The sequence below is a fragment of the Pan paniscus genome, chromosome 7 (genome assembly GCF_029289425.2).
Source record: "Pan paniscus chromosome 7, NHGRI_mPanPan1-v2.0_pri, whole genome shotgun sequence".
NCBI classification, from domain to species: domain Eukaryota; kingdom Metazoa; phylum Chordata; class Mammalia; order Primates; family Hominidae; genus Pan; species Pan paniscus.
This window is the reverse complement of record NC_073256.2, coordinates 120,924,808-120,947,393: the sequence shown is the minus strand read 5'-3', so window position 1 is coordinate 120,947,393 and position 22,586 is coordinate 120,924,808. Positions and strand designations below refer to the sequence as shown.

Below are 22,586 nucleotides of genomic sequence, written 5' to 3'. Positions count from 1 at the left end.
TGCCAGAAAGTAAAAAGCCTGACGGCATTTGGCTGTCTTATGCATGAGAGCAGAAAGGCCTGAAACTGTGCTACTATGTGTATTCTCTCAGGCTATCAGAGAACTAGAACTTTATATGCAGCTAAAACTCACTATAGTTAAAGAAAATATGGTCATTATCTATTATGCTCTATTAATTAGCACTTCTTTTCTACCAATAAATTTGATCTTTTTTATTAGAATGCTCAACTGAGAAAATAAGCATATGTTCTTAATCTGTTTGTTAATTTTCCACTGCCAGAATTTAGAATCAAATTTAATTTCTACCACATTGTTATCCAAATCATTTCCTGTAGATATGCTTTTCATTGTAGAGATCTTTCATTTCTTTAAGCTAATTTCTAGGTATTTAATTTTACTTGTCACTTTTGTAAATAGAATTGTTTTTTTCTTTTTCACACTCTTCACTGTTGGCATATAGCAATGCTACTGATTTTGTATGTTGCTTTTGTATCCTGTAACCTTACTGAATTTGTTTATTAGTTCTAATAGTCGTCTTGTGGAGTCTTTAGGTTTTTCCAAATATAAGGTTATGTCATCTGTAAACAAGGATAATTTGACATCTGCTTTCCAATTTAGATATCCTTTATTTCCTTCTCCTGTCTGAATGCTATAGCTAGGACTTCCAGTACCATGTTGAATCACAGTGGTGAAACCGGGCATCACTGTCACGTTCCAGGTCTTAGAGAAAAGGCTTTCAGTTGTTCCTCATTCAGTATATTAGCTGTGGGTCTGTCATATGTGGCTTTTATTATGTTGAAGTATGCTCCTTCCATCCCCAGTTTTTTGAGGATTTTTCATTATGAAATGCTGAATTTTATCAAATGCTTTTACAGCATCAATTAAAATGATCATATGGTTTTTATCCTTTATTCTCTTGATATGAGGTATCACACTGATTTGTGTATGTTGAGCCATCCTTGCATTCCAGGGATAAATTCCACTTTGTCATGAGGAATGATCCTTCTAAAGTATTGCTGAATTCAGTTTGCTAGAATTTTGTTGAGGATTTTTGTACCAATATTCATCACAAATATTGGTGCATAGTTTTTTCTTTCTTTCTTTCTTTCTTTCTTTCTTTCTTTCTTCTTTTTTCTTTTTTCTTCCTGATGTGTCTTTGGTTTTGGTATCAGGGTAATACTGGACTTGTAAAATGAGTTTGGAAGTATTCTTTCCTCCTCTATTTTTCAGAATAATTTGAGTAGAACTGGTATCCACTCTTCTTTAAATGTTTGGTAGAATTCGGCAGCGAAGCCATCAGGTTCACAGACCTTTCTTTACTGAAAGACTTTTTATTATGTCTTTGATCTCATACTTGTTATTGGTCTGTTCAGGTTTTTGATTTCTTCCTGGTTCAATCTTGGTAGGTTGTATATGTCTAGAAATTTGTCCATTTCTTCTAGATTTCCCAATTTATTGGAATATAGTTAGTTGCTCAGATAAATGGATCTTGTTTTTTCATTCATTCAGCCAGTCAATACTTTTGATTGGAAAATTTAGTCCATTTACATTCAATGTTATTATTGATAATATATTGATAGCATATAGTAGCTCATAGTAACCACTAATGATTCTTTAAATATCTGCAATATCAGTTGTAATGTCTCCTTTTTCAATCTGATTGTATTTATTTGGATCTTCTGGGTTTTTTTTTTCTCTTACTCTGGCTAAAGATTTGTCGATTTTTTTAACAATTCAAAAAGCCAATTTTTGTTTCACTGATCTTTTGTGTTGTTTCATTTCAATTCCATTGATTTCTACTCTGATCTTTATTCTTCCTTTTCTTCTACTAATTTTGGGTTCAGTGTGCTCTTGCTTTTCTAGTTCTTTAAGATGCATTATTATATTTTTCATTTGAAGTTCTTCCTATTTTTTGATCTAGGCACTTATAAATTTCCCTCTTAGCACTGCTGTTGCTGCATTCCAAAGGTTTTGGTACATTGTGTTTCCATTATCATTTGTTTCAACAAATTTTTCAATTTCCTTCTTAATTTCTTCATTGACTCACTGGTCATTTCAAAGCACATTGTTTAATTTCCATGTGTTTGTTTAGTTTCCCAAATTCCTCCTGTTATAAATTTCTAGTTTTATTCCACTGTAGTCAGAGAAGATGGTTGATATGATTTCAACGTTTTGAATGTTTTAAGACTTGTTTTGTAACCCACCATATAGTCTATCTTTGAGAATGATCCATATGCTGATGAAAAGAATGTGTATTCTGCAGCTATTGGATAAAATGCTCTGTAAATAAATATTAGATCCATTTGATCTATAGTGAATATTAAGTCTGATGTTTCTTTGCTAATTTTCTGTCTGGAAGATTTGTCCAATGCTGAAAGTGGAGTGCTGAAGTCTTCAGCTATTATTGTATTGGGGCCTACCTCTCTCTTTAGCTCTAATAATATTTCCTTTATATATCTGGTTGCTCCAGTGTTTGATGCATATAGATTTACAATTGTTATATCCACTTTCTGAATTAACCCCTTTTATCATTTTATAGCAACCTTCTTTGTCTTGTTTTATCATTTTTGTCTTGAGATCGATTTTGCCTGATATATGAATAGGGACTCCTGCTCTTTTTTTTTTTAATGATTGATGCAATTTTTTAAAATTTTTCTTTAAGTTCTGGGACACATGTGCAGAAAGTGCAGGTTTGTTACACAGGTATACATGTGTCATGGTGGTATGCTGCACCTGTCAGCCTGTCATCCAGTTTTTAAGCCCTGCATGCATTAGGTATTTATCTTAATGCACTCCCTCCCCTTGCCCCCAACCCCCCAACAGGCCCTAGTGTGTGACGTTCCCCTCACTGTGTTCATGCATTTTCATTGTTCAACTCCCACTTATGAGAACATGTGGTGTTTGGTTTTCTGTTCTTGTGTTAATTTGCTGAGAATGGTGGTTTCCAGCTTCATCCATGTCCCTGCAAAGGACATGAAGTCATTCTTTTTTATGGCTGCATAGTATTCTATGGTACATATGTGCCACATTTTCTTTATCCAGTCTATCATTGATGGGTATTTGGGTTGGTTTCAAGTCTTTGCTATTGTAAATAGTGCCGCAATAAACATATGTGTGCATGTGTCTTTATAGCAGAATGATTTATAATCCTTTGGGTATATACCCAGTAATGGGATTGCTGGGTCAAATAGTATTTCTGGTTCTAGAAGAATCACCACCCTGTCTTCCACAATGGTTGAACTAATTTACACTCCCACCAACAGTGTAAAAGCATTCCTATTTCTCCACAGCCTCACCAGCATTTGTTGTTTCCTGACTTTTTAATAATCGCCATTCTGACTGGCATGAGATGATATCTCGTTGTGGTTTTAATTTGCACTTCTCTAATGACCAGTGATGACCTGTTTTTCATATGTTTGTTGGCCGCATAAATGTCTTCTTTTGAGAAATGTCTGTTCATATCAACAGACTACTGCTCTTTTATAGTTTCCATTGACATGGAATATCTTTTTCCATCCCTTTATTTTCAGTCTGTGTGTCTTTATAAGTAAAGTGTGTTTCTTTTAGGCAACAGATAAATGGATCTTATTTTTCATCCATTCAGCCAGTTTATATCTTTTGATTGGAAAGTTTAGTCCATTTACATTCAATGTTATTACTGATAAGTAAGGGCTTACTCCTGCCATTTTTAAATTTGTTGTCTGGTTGTCTGTGATCTTCTCTTCCTTCTTTCTTTAATTCCTGTCTTCCTCCAGTGAAGTTGATTTTCTCTGGTGATATGATTTAGTTTCTTGCTTTTTATTTTTTGTGTATGCATTGTATGTGTTTTGAATTGAAGTCACCATGAGGCTTGCAAATATTATATTCCATTATCTTAACCTGAGAAAAACTTAGCACTATTTGCATAAACAAACAAGCAAAGAGCAAACTATTAAAACTCTATGCCTTAACTTCATCCTCCCCCTTTTTAAATTTTTCTTGTTTCATAAATAATTTGTACTGACTATATCTTAAAATGTTGTAGTTATTTTGATTGTGTCATTATTTACTCTTTCCACTTAGGATAAGAGAAGTTTACACACCACAGTTATAGTGTTAAAAAAATCTGTGTTTTTCTGTGTACTTACTATTACTAGTAAGTTTGGTACCTTCAGGTGATTATTTATTGCTCATTAATGTCCTCTTCTTTCTGATTGAAGTACTCCCTTTAGCATTTCTTGATGACAGGTCTAGTATTGATCAAATCTCTCAGTTTTTGTTCATCTGGGAGTCTTTAATTCTCTTTTATGTTTGAAGGATATTTTAGCCAGATATATTATTCTACAATAAAAGTGTTTTTCCTTTACCACATTAAATATGTCATGCAACTCGCTACTGGCCTGTAAAATTTCCACTGAAAAGTCTGCTCCCAGATATACTGGAGCTCTATTTATGTTATTTGTTTATTTTCTCTTGCTGCTTTTCGGATCCTTTCTTTATCCTTGACCTTTGGGAGTTTATTAAATGCCTTGAGGTAGTCTTCTTTAGTTTAAATCTGTTTAAATATGCCAAAGGGAGTACTGCTTTAGTTCTATAACCTTCTTGTACTTGGATATAATATCTTTCTATAGGTTTGGGAAGTTGTTATTATCCCATTGTGTGTGTTTTTTCCCCCACTCACGTGATATATGTTGACGTTGTTACCCTTTGAATTAACTTTCTACACCTATCTACCTACCTCCTCTTTAAGGACAATAACACTTACACTTGCCCTTTTTTAGTTCTAGTTCTAGGTCCTATAAGTATGCTTGAATGTTTGTTTGTTTTTCTTTTCTATTTTGTCCCCTCTGACTGTGTATTTTCAAATAGCCTGTCTTGAAGGTCACTAATTCTTTCTTCTGCTGGATCAATTCTGCTATAAAAGGACTCTGTTACATTCTTCAGAGTCTTGATTCTTTTTAATTATTGCAATCTCTGTTAAATTTATCTGATAGAATTCTGAATTTCTTCTCTGTGTTATCTTTGATTTCAAAATAGCTGTGTTTCCTCAACACAACTATTTTAAATTTTGTGTCTGAAATGTCACATACATTTCTCCAGGATTGATCCCTGATGCCTTATTTAGTTCACTTGGTGAGGTCATGTTTTCCCAGATGGTGTTGATGCTAGCAGATCTTCTTCAGTGTCTAGGCACTGAAGATGATATAACAATTTATGGTAGTGTACACTATCTAGGCTTATTTGTAGACGTCCTTCTTTGGAAGGCTTTACAGATATTTGAAGGGACTATGATGTTGTGATCTAAGCTTTATCTGTTTTAGAGAGCACCCCAAGCCCAGTAACACTGTGGTTCTTACAAACTCATAGAGGTACCACCTTGAGAATCTAAAACAAGAACCAGGAGAATTCTCTGGATTATCAAGCAGAGACTCTGTTCTTTTGTCTGTCTCCCAAACATAAAGTGTCTCTCTCTGTGTTCTGAGCTACCTAAAGCTGAGGGTGGAGTGACACAATCACCCCTGTGGCCACCACCACTATGACTGCGCTGGGTCAGACCTGAAGCCAGCACAGCACTGGGGCTTGCCCAAGGCCTGCTGCAACCACTCCATGGCTACTTCCTATTTTGCTCAAGGTCCTGGGGCTCTACAATAAGCAGGTGGCAAAGCAAGCCAGAACTGTATCCTCCTCTTCAGGGCAGGGAGGTCCCCCAGGCCCCAGGTGGGTCCAGAGGTGCCATCTGGGGGCCAGGGACTAGAGTCAAAAACCTTAGAAGTCTACCTGGTGTTCTATTTTATTGTGGCTGAGCTGGTACTCAAACCATAAGACACAATCCTTTCCACTCTTCCCTCCTCTTTCCAAAAGCAGAGGAGCCTCATTCTGTAGCCATTATTACCCCCAGCCACAAGGAGTATTGCCAGACTAACACAGATGTTCCTTTAAGGTCCAAGGTTTCTTAAGTCAGCTTATTGTGAATGCTGCCTGGCCTGGGACTCACCCTTCCAGGTATGGACTCCCCTCTGGCCCAGGACACATCCAGAAATACCATCTAAGAGTCAAGTCCTAGAATTGGGGACCCCAAGAGCCCTCTTGGTGCTCTATCCCCCTGTGGCTATGTTGGCACCTAAGGTGCAAGACAAAGTTCCCTTTACTTTTCCCTCTGCTTTTCTCAAGCAGAAGGAGTTTTTCCCCGTAGCCACCACAGCTGGTAATGTGCTGAGTCTCATCTGATGCCAGCAAGTCTCAGAGGCTCGCCCAAGGTCCTCGATGTAGCACCTAAGTATTGCTGCTGGTTATTCAGTGCTCAAGGCCTCTTCAATTAGCAGGTGATGAATGCTTCCAGGACTGAGTCCTTTCCTTCAAGGCAGTGGGTTCCATCTTGGCCCAGGATGTGTCTAGAAATGTCATCCTGGAGCTAGGGCCTGGAACAGGGACCTTGCAACTCTGACTAGTGCCCTATCCTGCTGTGGCTGAGCTGGTATTCTAAATGCAAGACAAAGTCCTCCCCACTCTTCCCTCTCCTCTCCTCAATTGGAAGAAAGAGTTCTCTTTTGGAGCCACAAGCTGTGTAGCCTGGGTTTAGGGAAGGAGTGATGCTTACATTCCCCTGGCTGCACCAGTGGTGTCTCAGTATGTTGCATGCCACCTCCCCCAATTCACTGTCTCTCGGCCTAGTTCGGTACTAGGACTTGCCTTAGAGTTGCAGTCCTTATGGCCTACACTGCCTTTCAAGTTTACCTGGAGACAGGGCACATGCAGCCTTTGGTGGTGAGGTATCCTTACGGGAGAGATGATTGGTGGAGGCTTCTATCCACCGTCTTGCTCCTCCTCTGACCTCACGTTTTTCTAAGTATAAGATCATGTCATCTGCAAACAAACCTAATGTGACTTCTTCCTTTCTAATTTGAATGTCCTTAATTTCCTTCTCTTGCTTAATTGCTCTGGCCAGGACTTTCACTTTTATATTGATTAAAAGTGGTGAAAGCAGGCATCCTTGTCTTGTTCCGCATCTTAAAGAAACCGCTTTCCATTTTTCTCCATTCAGTATGATGTTAGCTGGGGGATTTTCACATATGGCCTTTATTATTTTGAGTTATGTTCCTTCTACATTCAGTGTGTTGAGGGTCTTTGGCATAAAAGGATGTCAAATTTCATTGAATACTTTTTCAGCATCTATTGAAATGATCATATAGTTTTTGTTCCTGGTTCTTTTAATGTGATGTATTATTCATTTACATATGTTGGCCCATGCTTGATTCCCTGGGATGAATCCCACTTGATCATGGTGAATGATCTTTTTAATGTGTTGTTGAATTTGGTTTGCTAGTATTTTGTTGAGCATTTTACATTTATGCTCTACAGTCTTCTTATTTTGTTGTGTCCTTGTCTAGTTCTGGCATCAGGGTAATGCTTGCCTAGTAGAATGAGTTTGAAAGTATTCCCTTCTCGGCCAGGCGTGGTGGCTCATTCCTGTAATCCCAGAACTTTGGGAGGCCGAGGCGGGCAGATCATGAGGTCAGGAGATCGAGACCACAGCAAAACCCCATCTCTACTAAAAATACAAAAAAATTAGCTGGACGTGGTGGCGGGCGCCTGTAGTCCCAGCTACCTGGGAGGCTGAGGCAGGAGAATGGCGTGAACCCGGGAGGCGGAGCTTGCAGTGAGCCAAGATCGTGCCACTGCACTCCAGCCTGGGTGACAGAGCGAGACTCTGTCTCAAAAAAAAAAAAAAAAAAAAGTATTCCCTTTCTCTTCAGTTTCTTTGAGGAGTTTGAGTAGACATGGTATTAGTTCATCTTTAAATGTATGGTAGAATTCAGCTGTGAAGCAATCAGGCTGTCAGCTTTTCTTTTGATGGTAAACGTTTTACCACAGTGTTGCTCTCATTACTCATTACTGGTTTGAGGTTTTCTATTTCTTCATGGTTAAATCTTCTTAGATTGCATGTGTCCCCTGCTATTACTGCATTGCAGTCTATCTCTCCAATTAGATCTATTAATGTTTGCTTCATGTACTAGGGAGCTCCAGTGTTATGTACACAGAAATTCATAATTGTTATGTCATCTTGTTGAATTGATCCCCTTTATCATTTTACACACACACACACATGCACACATATATAGTCTTTGTTTTTACAGTCTTTGATTTGTAGTCTATTTTATCTAAGTATAGCTACTTCTGCTTGATTTTGGTTTCTAATTGCAATGAAATATCTTTTTCCACCCCTTCAAGCTTAGTCTATGTGTATCTTTACAGGTGAGGTGGGTTTTTGGTAAGAAACATATAGTTGGTTGTTGTTTCTTTAGCTATTCAGTCACTCTCTGCCTTTTAGTTGGAGAATTAAGTCCATTTACATTCAAGGTTATAATTGGTAAGGACTTACTACTGCCAATTGTTGCTTTTTTCTGGTTGTTCTGTAATTCCTCTCTTCCTTTCTTATACTGTGTCCTTTGGTGGTTGATATGGTTTTGCTCTGTGTCCCCACCCAAATCTCATGTCGAATTGTAATTCTCAGTGTTGGAGGAGAGACCTGATGGGAGGTGATTGGATCATGGGGGCGGATTTCCCCCTTGCTGTTCTCATGATAGTGAGTGAGTTCTCACCAGATCTGGTTGTTTAAAAATGTGAAGCATCTCCGTCTTCACTCTCTCTGTCTCCTGCCACCATTTGAAGACATACTTGCTTCCCCTTTGCCGTCCCACCATGATTATAAGTTTCCTGAGGCTTCCCAACCATGCTTCCTGTACAGCCTGCAGAACTGTGAGTCTTTATTCATAAATTACCCAGTCTCAGGTAGTTCTTTATAGCAGTGTGAGAACAGACTAATACAGTGGTTAAGCAACGCTTCTGGTATTATATTTTAATTGGCATTGTGGTTACCATGAAGCTTATAAAAAAATCTTATAGGTTAAGAAGTTATTTTAAATAAGTGAAAACTTACCTTACATCATAAAGAACACAGAAAGAAAAAAAAACTCTACACTTTAAATCCATTCCCTCCCATTTTTACTTTATGTTGTCTCAAAATACATATATAGACTTTCTCTTAAAAGGTAGCTATAACTATGATTATTGTTAGATCTGTCTTTTGAGCTTCATACTAAAGTTATGAATGGATTGCACATTGTAATTACACTATTATTCTGGGTTTGTCCTTGTACTTAATTTTATCAGTAGGTTTTATACCTTCAGATGTTTTCTTTTTGCATGTATTTTTTCCTTTCAGATTGAATAACTCCCTTTGGCATTTCGTGTGTGTGCGTGTGTCTGTGTGTGTGTGTGTGTGTGTGTGTGTGTGTGTGTGTGTCAGAGACAGAGAGAGAGGGAGAGAGAGAGAGAGTATTGCTATGCTGCCCTGGTCCTGAACTCCCAGGCTCAAGCAATTCTCCCACTTCTTTCTCTCAAGTAGCTGGGATTACAGGCACATACCATTGTGCCTGGCTCCCTTTAAGTATTTCTTCCCATATTCGTGGTGGTGAATTCTCCCAGTTTTTGTGTATCTGGGAAAGACTTTCTCTCTCCTTCATGTCTGTTGGATAGTTTTGCTAAATACAATATTCTATTTTTTTTTTGAGACAGAGTCTTGCTCTGTTGTCCAGGCTGCAGTGCAATGGTGCATTCTCAGCTCAGTGCAACCTCCACCTTCCAGTTGGGTGATTCTCCTGCCTCAGCTTCCTGAGTAGCTGGGATTACAGGTGTGTGCCACCATGCCCGGCTAATTTTTTTGTATTTTTAGTAGAAACAGGTTTTCACCATGTTGGCCAGGCTGATCTCAAACTCCTGACCTTAGGTGATAAGCCTGCCTTGGCCTCCCAAAGTGCTGGGATTACAGGATTACAGGTGTGAGCCACTGTGCTCAGCCATGGTATTCTTAAAACAGCAGATTTTTTCCTTCAGCACTTTGAAAATGTTGCCCCACTCCCCTCCTGGAATGTATGATTTCCATTGAAAAGCCTGTTGCCAGACAAAATGGAGCTCCTTTATATGTTGTTGGGTTTTTTGTTGTTGTTGTTGTTGTTTTGTTTTGTTTTGTTTTTTGTTTTGACAGGAGCTCACTCTGTCACCCAGGCTGGAGCACAGTGTTACTATCTTGGCTCACTGCAACCTTCAACTCCCAGGCTCAAATGATTCTCCCGTCTCAGTCTCCCGAGTAGCTGGGATTACAGGTGCACATCACTTCCTCTCAGCTAATTTTTGTATTTTTAGCAGAGATGGGGTTTCACTATGTTGGGCTGTCTGATCTTGAACTCCTGACCTCAAATAATCCACCTGCCTCGGCCTCCCAAAGTGCTGGAATTACAGGCATGAACCACAACGCCTGGCCGATATGTTAGTTGCTTCTTTTCTCCTGCTGCATTTAGAATCCTCTCTTTGTCCTTGACCTTTGAGAATTTGATTATGTGCCTCGGGGTACTCTTATTTGGGTCTAATCTGTTTGGTGTTCTCTGACCTTCCTGCACCTGGATATTTATTTCTTTTCCAAGGTTAGGTAAGTTTTGTTATTATTTCTTTAAATAATCTTTCCACTCCTTGTTCTTGCTCAATTCCCTCTGGAACATCAATAAATCTTAGATTTGCTCTTTTAAGGTAATTTTCTATATCTTGTAGATGATTTTCATTCCTTTTAAATTTTTTCTTATTCCTCTTCTATTTTCAGTATTTCATATTTCAGTATTTTCAAAAAACTTGTCTTTGAACTCACGAATTCTTACCTCTGCTTCATCCATTTTGCTATTGAGAGCCTCTAATGAGTTTGTCAGATCAGGAAATATATTTCTCAGGTCCAAGGTTTCTGTCTGGCTTTTAAAAATTATTTTATTTTCTTTGTCAAATTTCTCTGATGATTTCTGAATTGTTTTTTCATTTTTGTAAATATTTATTTTCATTCATATTGTGTAAATACCAAGAAATGAAATAGCTAGATCACACAGTAACTGTATTAATACTTTAAATTTTCTAAAATTATACTTTAAGTTCTGGGATACATGTACAGAATGTACAGGTTTGTTACCTAGGTATACACATGCCATGGTGGTTTGCTGCACCTGTCAACCCGTCACCTACATTGCATATTTCTCCTAATGCTATCCCTCCCCTAGCTGCCCCTGATAGGCCCTGGCGTGTGATGTTCCCCTTCCTGTGTCCATGTGTTCTCACTGTTCAACTCCCACTTATCAGTGTTTGGTTGAAATAGTGTCTCACTGTGGTTTTGATTTGCATTTCTCTGATGACCAGTGATGATGAGCATTTTTTTCATGTGTCTGTTGGCTGCATAGATGTCTCCTTTTGAGAAGTGTCTGTTCATATCCTTTGCCCACTTTTTGATGGGGTTGTTTGTTTTTTCTTGCAAATTTGTTTAGTTCCTTGTAGATTCTAGATATTAGCCCTTTGTCAGATGGATAGATTGCAAAAATTTTCTCCCATTCTGTAGGTTGCCTGTTCACTCTGATGATAGTTCCTTCTGCTGTGAAGAAGCTCTTTAGTTTAATTAGATACCATTTGTCAATTTTGGCTTTTGTTGCCATTGCTTTTGGTGTTTTAGTCATAAAGTCTTTGCCCATGCCTATGTCCTGAATGTTATTGTCTAGGTTTTCTTCTAGGGTTTTTATGGTTTTAGGTCTAACATTTAAGTGTTTAATCCATCTTGAGTTAATTTTTGTATAAGGTGTAAGGAAGGGGTCCAGTTTCAGTTTTCTGAATATGGCTAGTCGGTTTTCCCAACACCATTGATTAAATAGGGAATCCTTTCTCCATTGCTTGTTTTTGTTAGGGATATCAAAGATCAGATGGTTGTAGAAGTGTGATGTTATTTCTGAGGCCTCTGTTCTGTTCCATTGGTCTATATATCTGTTTTGGTACCAGTACCACGCTACTTTGGTTACTGTAGCCTTGTAGTATAGTTTGAAGTCAGGTAGCATGATGCCTCTAGCTTTGTTCTTTTTACTTAGGATTGTCTTGGCTATATGGGCTCTTTTTTTGTTTTTATATGTTATCTTGGAGAACATTTAGATTCCTTAAAACTGGTATTTTGAATTCTTAAGAGAGTTCACATATGGCTGTCTCGTTAGGGTCAGCCACTGTTTTCATTCGTTCTCCATTTGAGGAGACCATGGTTCCCTCTTTGCTCTTGTTTTTTTGAATGTACATTTACATCTTTGCATTCAAGGATTAGTTATTTATTCTAGTCTTACCTATCTGGCTTATTGTGGTTTTTATTGGATATGTTTGCTTACAGATGCTTTGTGATTTACACGTTGATTTTCTTTCTTATGGTTGTTTGTTTTTTCTGCCATGTTGCTGCCTCCTTTTTGGCACTAGTTGGTGCATTAAACCCAAGTTTGCCTTGGTTGTAGTAAATATTCAGAGTGCCACCCATTCCAAATGAGTCCCAAAGGGGATAGCCTTATAGTGTGGGAAGGCTGGCTAGGGATTCATGCCCAGGGGACCTGTGGAACAAACCTCCTACAGCATGGCATCTCCTTTGGCTGACTTACATAGCAGGGTTTCCATGCTGAGGATAGTGGTCCTGCCCTCCCACTTTGTGTTTGGTTCTCCTCAAGGATAATTTTTCCTTCAGGTACTCCTGATGTTTCCCCTGGGTTGAGGCAGGGACAGTCTCCTGCTAGGGAACTGAAGTTAGAAGCAAAACTAGTTATCCACCTTGATCTCACTTTTTCCAGTGTAGAAACTGTAGTTTTGGGGAAACTTTAGGCATATCTGGTGCCAGGCAGATTGTGGGGAGGAGCATCATGGAAATCCAATTCTCTTAATCCATTCAGAGTTTTTTCAATTCTCTGTAGTCTCAGGAACTGTCTCTTCCTCATATTTGAATTCTGGGATATTACTGGTGATAATCTCAGTGCTGTATGTGTATATATATATGTATGTGTGTGTTTATATATATAAATTATATATAAAACATAAATATATATTATATAAATACATATTTCCTGTGGTGGGGGAGTGCAGCCAGCTTCACTTCACCACCTTTGAAACCAGTATTTGTGGTAATTTGTTATAGCAGCAATGGGAAACTAATATAGGAATATTATAAACATTGTTGCACTGAACATTCTTTACTTTTCTTTTGGTGAGTACATGCATTCATTTCTGCTGAGTATATACCTAGGAATGGAATTTCTGGGTCATGTGGTATCATATGTTCAGCTTTGGTAGATACTGCCCATTTTCCAAAACGGTTGACTTTAGTTTAAACTGCTAAAAACAGTGTATCAGAGTAGCAATTGTTCCATAACCTTAAAACACCTACTATTGTCTCTTTTTTAAGCCACTCTAGTGGGTACACAGTAGTGTTTCACTGTGGTTTTATTCTGTATTCCCACTGCGACTAATGAAGTTGAGTACTTTCCACGTGTTCAATGGCCATTTATATAAGTTCTTTTATCTAGTAATCTCATAAGTGTCTTTCCTATTTTTTAATTGAGTGATATGTTCTTTTACTGATTTGTGTGAGTTTTATATATTCTGGATATGAGTCCACTGTCAGATAAATTAGGACCTTATGATAGTAAAAAGGGACACATTCTTGTGGCTCTGCCAAGAATCCTTCCATGTAAAAATTTTTAATAGCTACAATGCTGATATTGTGATTGCTATCACAGGCATTCAGTGTAATATGGTTAAAAGTCTAGATTTAAAGTTACTTCACAACAAGGGCTAGAAATATCTTCTATCTCCTTTGTATCTTTGGCAGATCCTAATCATTAAGTACACATTTGGTGTACGCTAAGTAAACATTTAAATCAAAGAATGCTCTAAGGTAAACAATGTATTTCTCTTCCCAAGGGCTTTCTTTTAACCCACCAGTTACAATTACTAAAGCTCATGAATATGTCTACCAGCCAAGTACCACTCGTAACACTGAAACAACGCAGGGAGTCCCAAGAACCAGGGAAGACCAAGAAGCATATTTATAAAGGGGAACCAAAGACAGTTTAGAAAGAGAGAATGGAATTGCAGTGAATCCAAACATTATAGACAGAGAATGACATTCTTGGAATAGCTCCATATCAGAGGAATAAAGTGAAGAAATAAACAGACGAAGTAATCTCTAAAAATAAGAGCAAGTCAACCATAATAAACTAGAGCAGGAGTTCAGGACAAGGCTATGAACAATATCGGTCTGTGAGATGCTTGCTTTTATATAACAAAGCTTAGTGGAAACTACACAAAGACTGGTGTTTGAGAGTATTGTCTGAAGATTCATTGCTATAAAGAAGAATGGCAAAAGCACTCCATACCAGAATTATTATGGTTTGTCCAAATATCTTTTTATTTACTAAAGTGGGGGAACCTAGGGCAACTATGATATCCAGTTTTTATTTGAATAGCATCCAGTAAGTGATATCTCTTAGATCGTTCTAAGCAGATTATAATATAAGTAAGCAGTTCAACTTGCAAAAGAATGAAGCATACATACACTGGCCAGATGAAACACTTTTAGATAGGAAAAAAAAAACTATTGCTTACTGAAGTCAATGGCCAATCGGGAACATGTAAGATGCAAAAACCTGAAACAAATAAATACAATACTGACATGCCAGTGAAAATAATACAGTTATCTAAAAACCTTTGTTTTTGCCCATACCTAAGAATACATCAAACCAAATAGGTGAAAGATCTCTATAAGGAGAACTAAAAAACACTGATGAAAGAAATCACAGAGGACACAAACAAATGGAAAAACATTCCATGCTCATGAATTGGAAGAATCAATAACATTAAATATCCAGAATGCCCAAAGCAATATACAGATCAAATGCAATTCCTATCAAATTACTAGCATCATTTTTCACAGAATTAAAAAAATTCTAAAATTCATATGGATCCAAAAAAGAGCCTAAATAGCCAAAGCAATCATAAATGAAAAGAACAAAGCGGGAGGTATCACATTACCCAACTTCAAACTGTACTACAGGGCTATAATAACCAAAATGATATGGTACAAAAATAGACACAGGGACCAACATAGCAGAATAGAGAACCCAAAAACAAAGCTGCACACCTACCACAAAATGATCTTAGACAGTCAACAAAAATAAACAATGGAGAAAGTATACCCTATTCAATAAATAGTAATAAACAAACTGGCTAGCAATATGCAGAATAATGAAACTGGACCCCTAACTGTGACCATACTCAAAAATTAACTCAAGATGGATTAAAGACAAGGCCACCTGTGGTAGCTCACGCCTGTAACCCCAACACTTTTGGAGGCTGATACAGGTGGATCACTTGAGGTCAGGAGTTCAAGACCAGCCTGGCCAACATAGTGAAACCTCATCTCTACTGAAAAAAAAAAAAAAATACAAAAATTAGCTGGGCGTGGTGGCATGCACCTGTAGTCCCAGCTACTTGGGTGGCTGAGGCATGAGAACCACTTGAAACTGAGAGGCAGAGGACCTGAGCCGGGATCACACCACCACATCCAGCCTGGACAACAGAGCGAGACTCTATCTAGAAAAAAAAAAAAATTGGATTGAAGACTTAAATGTAGGGGTAAGGCCTCAAACCATACAAATCCTAGAAGAAAACCTAGGAAATACTCATCTGGACATTGGCCTAGGGGAAGAATTTATGACTACGACCTCTAAAGCAAATGAAACATAGACAAAAATTGACAACTGGGACCTAATTAAATTCAAGAGCTTCTCTACAGCAAAAGAAGCTATCAACAGAGTAAACAGACAAACTACAGTATGGGAGAAAATATTTGCAAACTATGTATCCAAGTACTAATATCCAAAATCTATAAGGAACTTAAATAAATTGACAAATAAAAAATAAATGACCCCATTAAAAAGTTGGCAAAGAGCATAAACAGATATTTCTCAAAAGAAGACATACAAGTGGCCAACAAACATATGAAAAAAATGTTCATCATCACTAATCATTGGAGAAACGCAAATAAAACCACAATGAGATACATCTCACACCAGTCACAATGGCCATTATTAAAAAGTGAAAAAAAAAACAAACAGACATTGGCAATGCTGCAGAGAAAAAGGAATGCTTACACACTGTTGGTGTGAATGTCCATTAGTTCAGCCCCTGTAGAAAGCAGCTTGAGTTTGTAAACTCACCAATCAGCACTCTGTAAAAATGGACCAATCAGCACTCTGTAAAATGGACCAATCAGTGCTCTGTAAAATGGACCAATCGGCAAGGCGTGCGCAGGGCCAAATAAGGGAATAAAAACTGGCCACCCGAGCCAGCAGCAGCAACCCGCTCAGGTCCCCTTCCATGCTGTGGAAGCTTTGTTCTTTCGCTCTTCACAATAAATCTTACTGCTGCTCACTCTGGGTCCGCGGCACCTTTAAGAGCTGTAACACTTGCTAAGAAGGTCTGCAGCTTCACTCCTGAAGTCAAGCGAGACCATGAACCCACTGGAAGGAAGAAACTCCGGACACTTCTGAACATCGGAAGGAACAAACTCCTGACACACCATCTTTAAGATCTGTAACACTCACTGCGAGGGTCCGTGGCTTCATTTTTGAAGTCAAGAGAGACCAAGAACCCACCGGAAGGAACCAATTCTGGACACACTATTACTATTATTGATGCTGTTGCTTTTGTTATGTGCATTAGAAATATGTGAGGGAACTATTAATTTTGGACAATGCAGCCTAAATATGGAAGCTGTGTGTCTTTCTCAGTTGCAGAACAGACAGAAGAAAATTTTTGAAGCAAACAAAAGGAAACAGAACCAAGAGAACAATGGAGAGAGTCCTAAAGATATTCTCTGAGGCTCTGAATCCAGTTACCTATTGGACTTTCCAGTTATATGAACCAATACATTTCTTTTTTCTTTCCTTAAGCTAGTGTAAGGTGAGTACTTTTTTACTCACAACAAAAAGTATTAATATAACACCTTTTGCCTATAAATCACAAAAATAGAAATGCATATATACACATATAGTAGGTACATATATACATATACACACAAACATACATATGACAAATATATATGCCATATATAAGAAATCTGTGTGTCAAACAATTAGTTTTTCATTATTTGCTGTCACAGTATCCACACCAAAAGTAAAAAAAGGAAAGCAGCTTTATTCTATACTCCTAGTTGATAAGTTAATATTCCATCTCTATTAACATCCTATTACAGTATTTTCAAGAAACTTCAAGGAGGCTTGTGTGTGTTAAGGTGGGAAAAGGGGAACAATGCAGATGTGGTTGGAAAGGTAAATTGATCAGACTATTATGAATGTTGTATATTAGGGGATTTGAAATTTTATTTTGTTGAACATAGGTATGATGTTTTTGAGATCATAAGTGACATTCTTTATTCATTCAATAAACACTTAATGAATACATAGTATGTACCAAACACAATACTAGAGCATAGACACATCACAGCTGCTGTTGTCAAATTTATAATCTAGTTAACAGGTCTGTGTTCTCTAACACTGATGGCAGATCATAACAGATAAGAAAAATGAGTGAGAATTTATATAGACAAGAAAAAGGAAAAATTATAAGTAGACCAATTGATCATTAGGACAGTACAAGAACAGTCAAAGAAGGCTCCAAAATATTTATTTTGTGTCATTGGTATAGGAAAAACAGTAAAAACAATAGCTTTTGTCAATAAATACTTAGGTTGGTGCAAAAGTAATTGCAGCTTTTGCAATTACTTTTAATTGCAAACTTTATCTGGAAATATTGAGTTCTCCCTACTTATTAAAAGCTAAGCTCCTTGAAAGCTCTAATCACTATACAAAACAGAGACTAGACTAGTGACTGGTACTTAGTAGGTGCTCAATAAATGTGTTATTTTTGAACAAGCTATCTTTAAGATTTGCAGGTAGAAACATTAATTCAATAATTAATTTATTGATACCTATCATGTTATCAGGGATCATGCTAACAACCAGGGACTATGCTACCAATAAATAAAACACAATTCCATGCTCCTAAGGTACTCTCAGTGTGCTGGAGCATTATCGACCTTTTCCACCCCTAAACACATTTACAATCTCCTGCAAAAATTTTTTCCTGGAAAAGTTTAGAGAAGCGAAGCATCAGAGGATTTATGAAATGTGAGAGACTTATTTATAAGAACATTCAATATGCATGTGAGTTTAGCTAACTCATTTAAAGAACTCAAAAAATTGCCTTTTGATAATGAATAAATAAGTAATAAAGCATGTGATAACTCATAATTTTTTCAATTCTAACTCTATTTTTTAATTGGTGTTATTTTTCCAAAACTCTATTCTTTGTGGAGAATGTGCTGGCAACATCAGTACTGAAAATCAATCTAAGAGTTTAGATGAGAGGTCTAGAAACAAACCTACAACAACAAAACAGCATAGAAGTACATTGTATAATGAGGGTACAGGGAGGGATTTAGGGCAACACAAAGAAGGGTTACCTAATGCAGTCCTAAAGGATGTGTAAAAACTTCCTGGAACACGTGATATTTGACAAAAGTCTTAAGAACTGAGTAGATTAAAACTAATTGCAGGATACAAGACCAATATTCAAAGATCAATTGTATTTCCAGACACTAGCAAAGAACATTTCCAAAATGAAATTATGAAAACAATTGCATGTTTAAAATAGCATGAGCCAGGCATGGTGACTCACACCTATAATCCCAGCAACTCGGGAAGCTGAGGCAGTAGGACTGCTTGAGGCCAGGAGTTCAAGACCAGCCTGCGAAAGACCAGACATAGCAAGACCCTGTCTCTGCCAAAAAAAAAAAAAAAAAAAAATTTAAATTAGCCAGGGGTAGTAGCACATGCTTGTAGTCCTAGCTACTCAGGAGGCAGATGTAGGAAGATTGTTTGAGCCCAGGATTTCAAGGCTACAGTGAGCTGAAATCAACACCACTATATTCTAGCTTGAGCAAAAGAGCAAGACCCTGTATCTTTAAACAAAAAAAAAATCAAAAAGAAAAAAATACTGAGGTACAAATTTAATAAAAGCAGTGTAAGATTTGTATACTGAAAACTACAAATCATTATTGGGAAAAAAAGAAGATTTAAATACATGGAAAGACACCCCATGTCCATAAGTCACAAAACTTAATATTGTTAAGACAGCAATATTCCCTAAATTGACCTACAGATTCAATACAATTACTATTGAAATCCAAGTTAGCTTTTTTTCAGATCAGTTCTATTGATCTGAAGTCCAGAAATAAGCCCTTGTATCAATGACAAATTGATTTTTGACAAAGGTGCAAAGGCTATTCAGTAGAGAAAGAATAGTATTTACAACAAATAGTGCTGAGAAAACTGTTTATCCATATACAAGAGAATGAAGTTAGACTCCTATTTCACATCATATAAAATTAACTCCAAGGGGATTAAAGACCTAAATGTCAAAGCCAAAACCGTAAAACTCTTAGAAGAAAACATAAAAGTAATTTTCATGACCTTGGGTTAGGTAATGGTTTCCTTCGATATGACACTGAAGCACAAGCAACAAAAACAAAAAAAAAGATAAATTGGACATCAAAATTAACTTTGTGCAAAGGCCTCCATCAAGAAAGTGAAAAGAGCAAGAGGAACACGGTGATCAGCTCATGCAGCTCCCTAAGACACCATGAACTCGCTTTCAGATCAGTTTTGCAATGCCACTGATGTGTTGCAGCAATGTGGTCTTCCTGCCTCTTTTAATAATATTCAGACAGCAATTAACAAAGACCAGCCAGCTAACCCTACAGAAGAATATGCTCAGCTTCTTATAGCACTGATTGCACAAACAGCAAAAGACATTCATGTTTTGATAGATTCCTTACCCAGTGAAGAATCTACAGCTGCTTTATAGGCTACTCCCTTATGTAAGCTAGAAGAACAAAACCATGAAGCTGCTACATATTGTTTATCTAGGGAAATGCTTCTAGAAAAGATACAAAGTGCACTTGCTGATATTGCACAGTCACAACTGATCACAGTTACAGCTGAAGACAAGAAGTAGTACCCATGGCCAGTCTCTTCCAGACTTATAGCACCAGTGAATACTATGTGGCTGAGAAAAGGATTGTTCCAACAACATTAAGAATTCTGTCTCAGATTTAGATGGTAAGCCTTACCAACAGTTACAGAAACATTAAACACTGACATGTGTTACCTTTTTAGCTACTTTTAATAATCTCCAATTTTCACTCTTGATAAACAAGGTTATAAAACTGTGATTAAACCATCTCTGAACCATAATTTTAATTTATTTTACTTTATTTTATTCTTATTTTATTTTGAAACAGGGTCTTGCTCTGTCACCCAGGCTGGAGTGCAGCAGCAGGATCACAGATCAGTGCCACCTCGACCTCACAGGCTCAAGGAATCCTCCCACCTCAGCCTCCTGAGTAGCTGGGACTACAGAGGCACACCACCAAGCCCAGCTAATTTTTTTTGTTTTTATTTCATTTACTTTTATTTATTTATTTGTTTTGTAGAGATAGGGTGTCACTATGTTGCCCAAGCTGGTCTTGAACTCCTGGGCTCAAGCAATCCTCCCACCTCAACCTCTCAATGTGCTGGGATTACAGCCATAAGCCACCATGCCAGGCCAAGAATTTGAATATATATTTCTTCAAATAAAATATAAAAACAGCCAATGAGCACATGAAAAGATGCTCACCATCATTTGTCATTAGAGAAATGCAAGGCAAACCCACAGTGGGATACTACTTCATACCCACCAGGATGGAAACAACCAAAAAGAGAAAATAACAAGTGTTGAGAAGGATGTGGAGAAAGTAAAACCCTCACACATTGCTGGTGGGAATGTAAAATAGTGCAACCCTTTGGAAAAGTCTGGCAGTTTTTTAAAAACTTAAACCTAGAGTTACCATATGACCCAGCAATTCCACTCCTAGGTATATATCCAAGCACAATGAAAATACACACCTACACAAAAACTTGTACATGAATGTTCACAGCATTATTCATAATGGTCAAAAAAGTGGAAACAAATCACCTGATGGACATTTGTCAACATATATGTGGCATATTCATACAACAGATTATTATTTGGCCACAAAAGAAAACAAAAATGTACTATACATGTTACGACATGAATGAACCTTGAAAACAGTATTCTAAGTAAAAGAAGCCAGACACACAAAAAAATTACATACTGTATGATTCCATTTATATAAAGTAATGAGAACAGACAAATCTAGAGAGACAGAAAAGAGATTAGTGGTTGCCAGATTGGTGGCTGGGATGAGGGAATAATGGGGAGTGAGTGTTTAATGAATACAGGGTTTCCTTTTGGGGTGATGAAAATATTCCAAAACTGGATAGTGGTGATGTTTGCACAACACTGCAAATGTACCAAATGCCATACGGTAAAATTTTATATGTGCATTTTACCACAATAAAAAAAGAAGTAAAGTACTGACACATGTTATGACATGAATGACCCTTGAGAACATTATGCTAAGTGAAAGTAGTCATAAAAGACAACATACTGTATGGTTCTGTTTATATGAAATCTCCAGAACAGGCAAATCCATAGAAAGATTAGTGGTTGCCTAGGATGAGGGAAGGGAAAAGGGAGGAGTTGAGTGCTAACGGGTACAGGGTTTCTTTCAGGAGGAACAAAAGAACAAAATGTTCTAAAATTAGACTATGGTTATAGTTGCACCGCTCTGAGAATATACTAGAAAGCATTGAACTCAACACTTTGAAAGGCTGAATTGTACAGTATGTGAATTATCTCAATGAAGGGATTCAAGGAGACAGAAAGGGAGATAACTGAGTAAGAACTGGCCAGGAAAATGAAGGGTTAGTAAAGGACAGGAATAATCAGTACAAGGATATAGGAAAGGATATAGAACAAGACCACCTTTGCTCTTGAAGATTCCATACATCTTGTTCCAAAGTAATTACCACCTAAAATAGATGGCTAGGAAATTTAGCATACAATTCGATAGAAGGAACAGGTTTCTATCCTGGGAGAAGTAATCAATAAATGTTCACTACAAAATATGAATATATGTAAATATATCCAAGCAAGTATTAAGTGGAAAGTAGAAAAACTGAGAGTACACATGTTATACACTCCATTTTCCCAACAAAGTAGGAAGTCTTTGGGTATCAGCTGAGAGTTAAGGGTATCAGAGCAGTGTTGAAAATCTATAGAAAATGACAACTTTGAACATCTCCCTGAAACAACTGAGAAAGAGAGCCATTTTCTTGCTTCCTTATGAGACAGGAATATGGGGTGGTCACAGAAGAAATAGGAAATACCAGGCAACAGTTTCACATGACTAAAATAGAAGGAACACAGAAACCAGCTACAGGAATGGGGAAGGGGGAGGAGCCAATAAGACCCTGACAAACAGGATGTAAGAAATACCAGTTAAGACAAGCTAGATCTAACATGGCACTGGATTTGACTCAAATTGTACCCCAGGTTCAATTATAAACTCATTATTATACTAAACCACATCTCACCAGAACCATGACAGTTCCAGGTATACCTATGTTTGTTATAAAACTCAGTGGCACCTCAATTCCAAGAAATCTTATTCTCTTCCCAGAAATCCTTATGATCATTCTGCCTCTTAATTTGAAAAACATTTTTTGGTTTTGACAAACCCCAAACATATTGGGCAT

At 37.4% G+C, this 22,586-nt stretch overlaps 1 protein-coding gene and 1 pseudogene across 31 annotated transcripts in view; one reads left to right on the top strand and one right to left on the bottom strand.

Annotated features, from left to right (window-relative positions):
* Positions 1–22,586, bottom strand: part of RIMS2 (regulating synaptic membrane exocytosis 2) — a 743,118-nt gene that overhangs the window by 662,414 nt on the left and 58,118 nt on the right. The window lies entirely within an intron of this gene.
* Positions 12,846–20,814, top strand: LOC129398638 (mediator of RNA polymerase II transcription subunit 21-like; annotated as a pseudogene).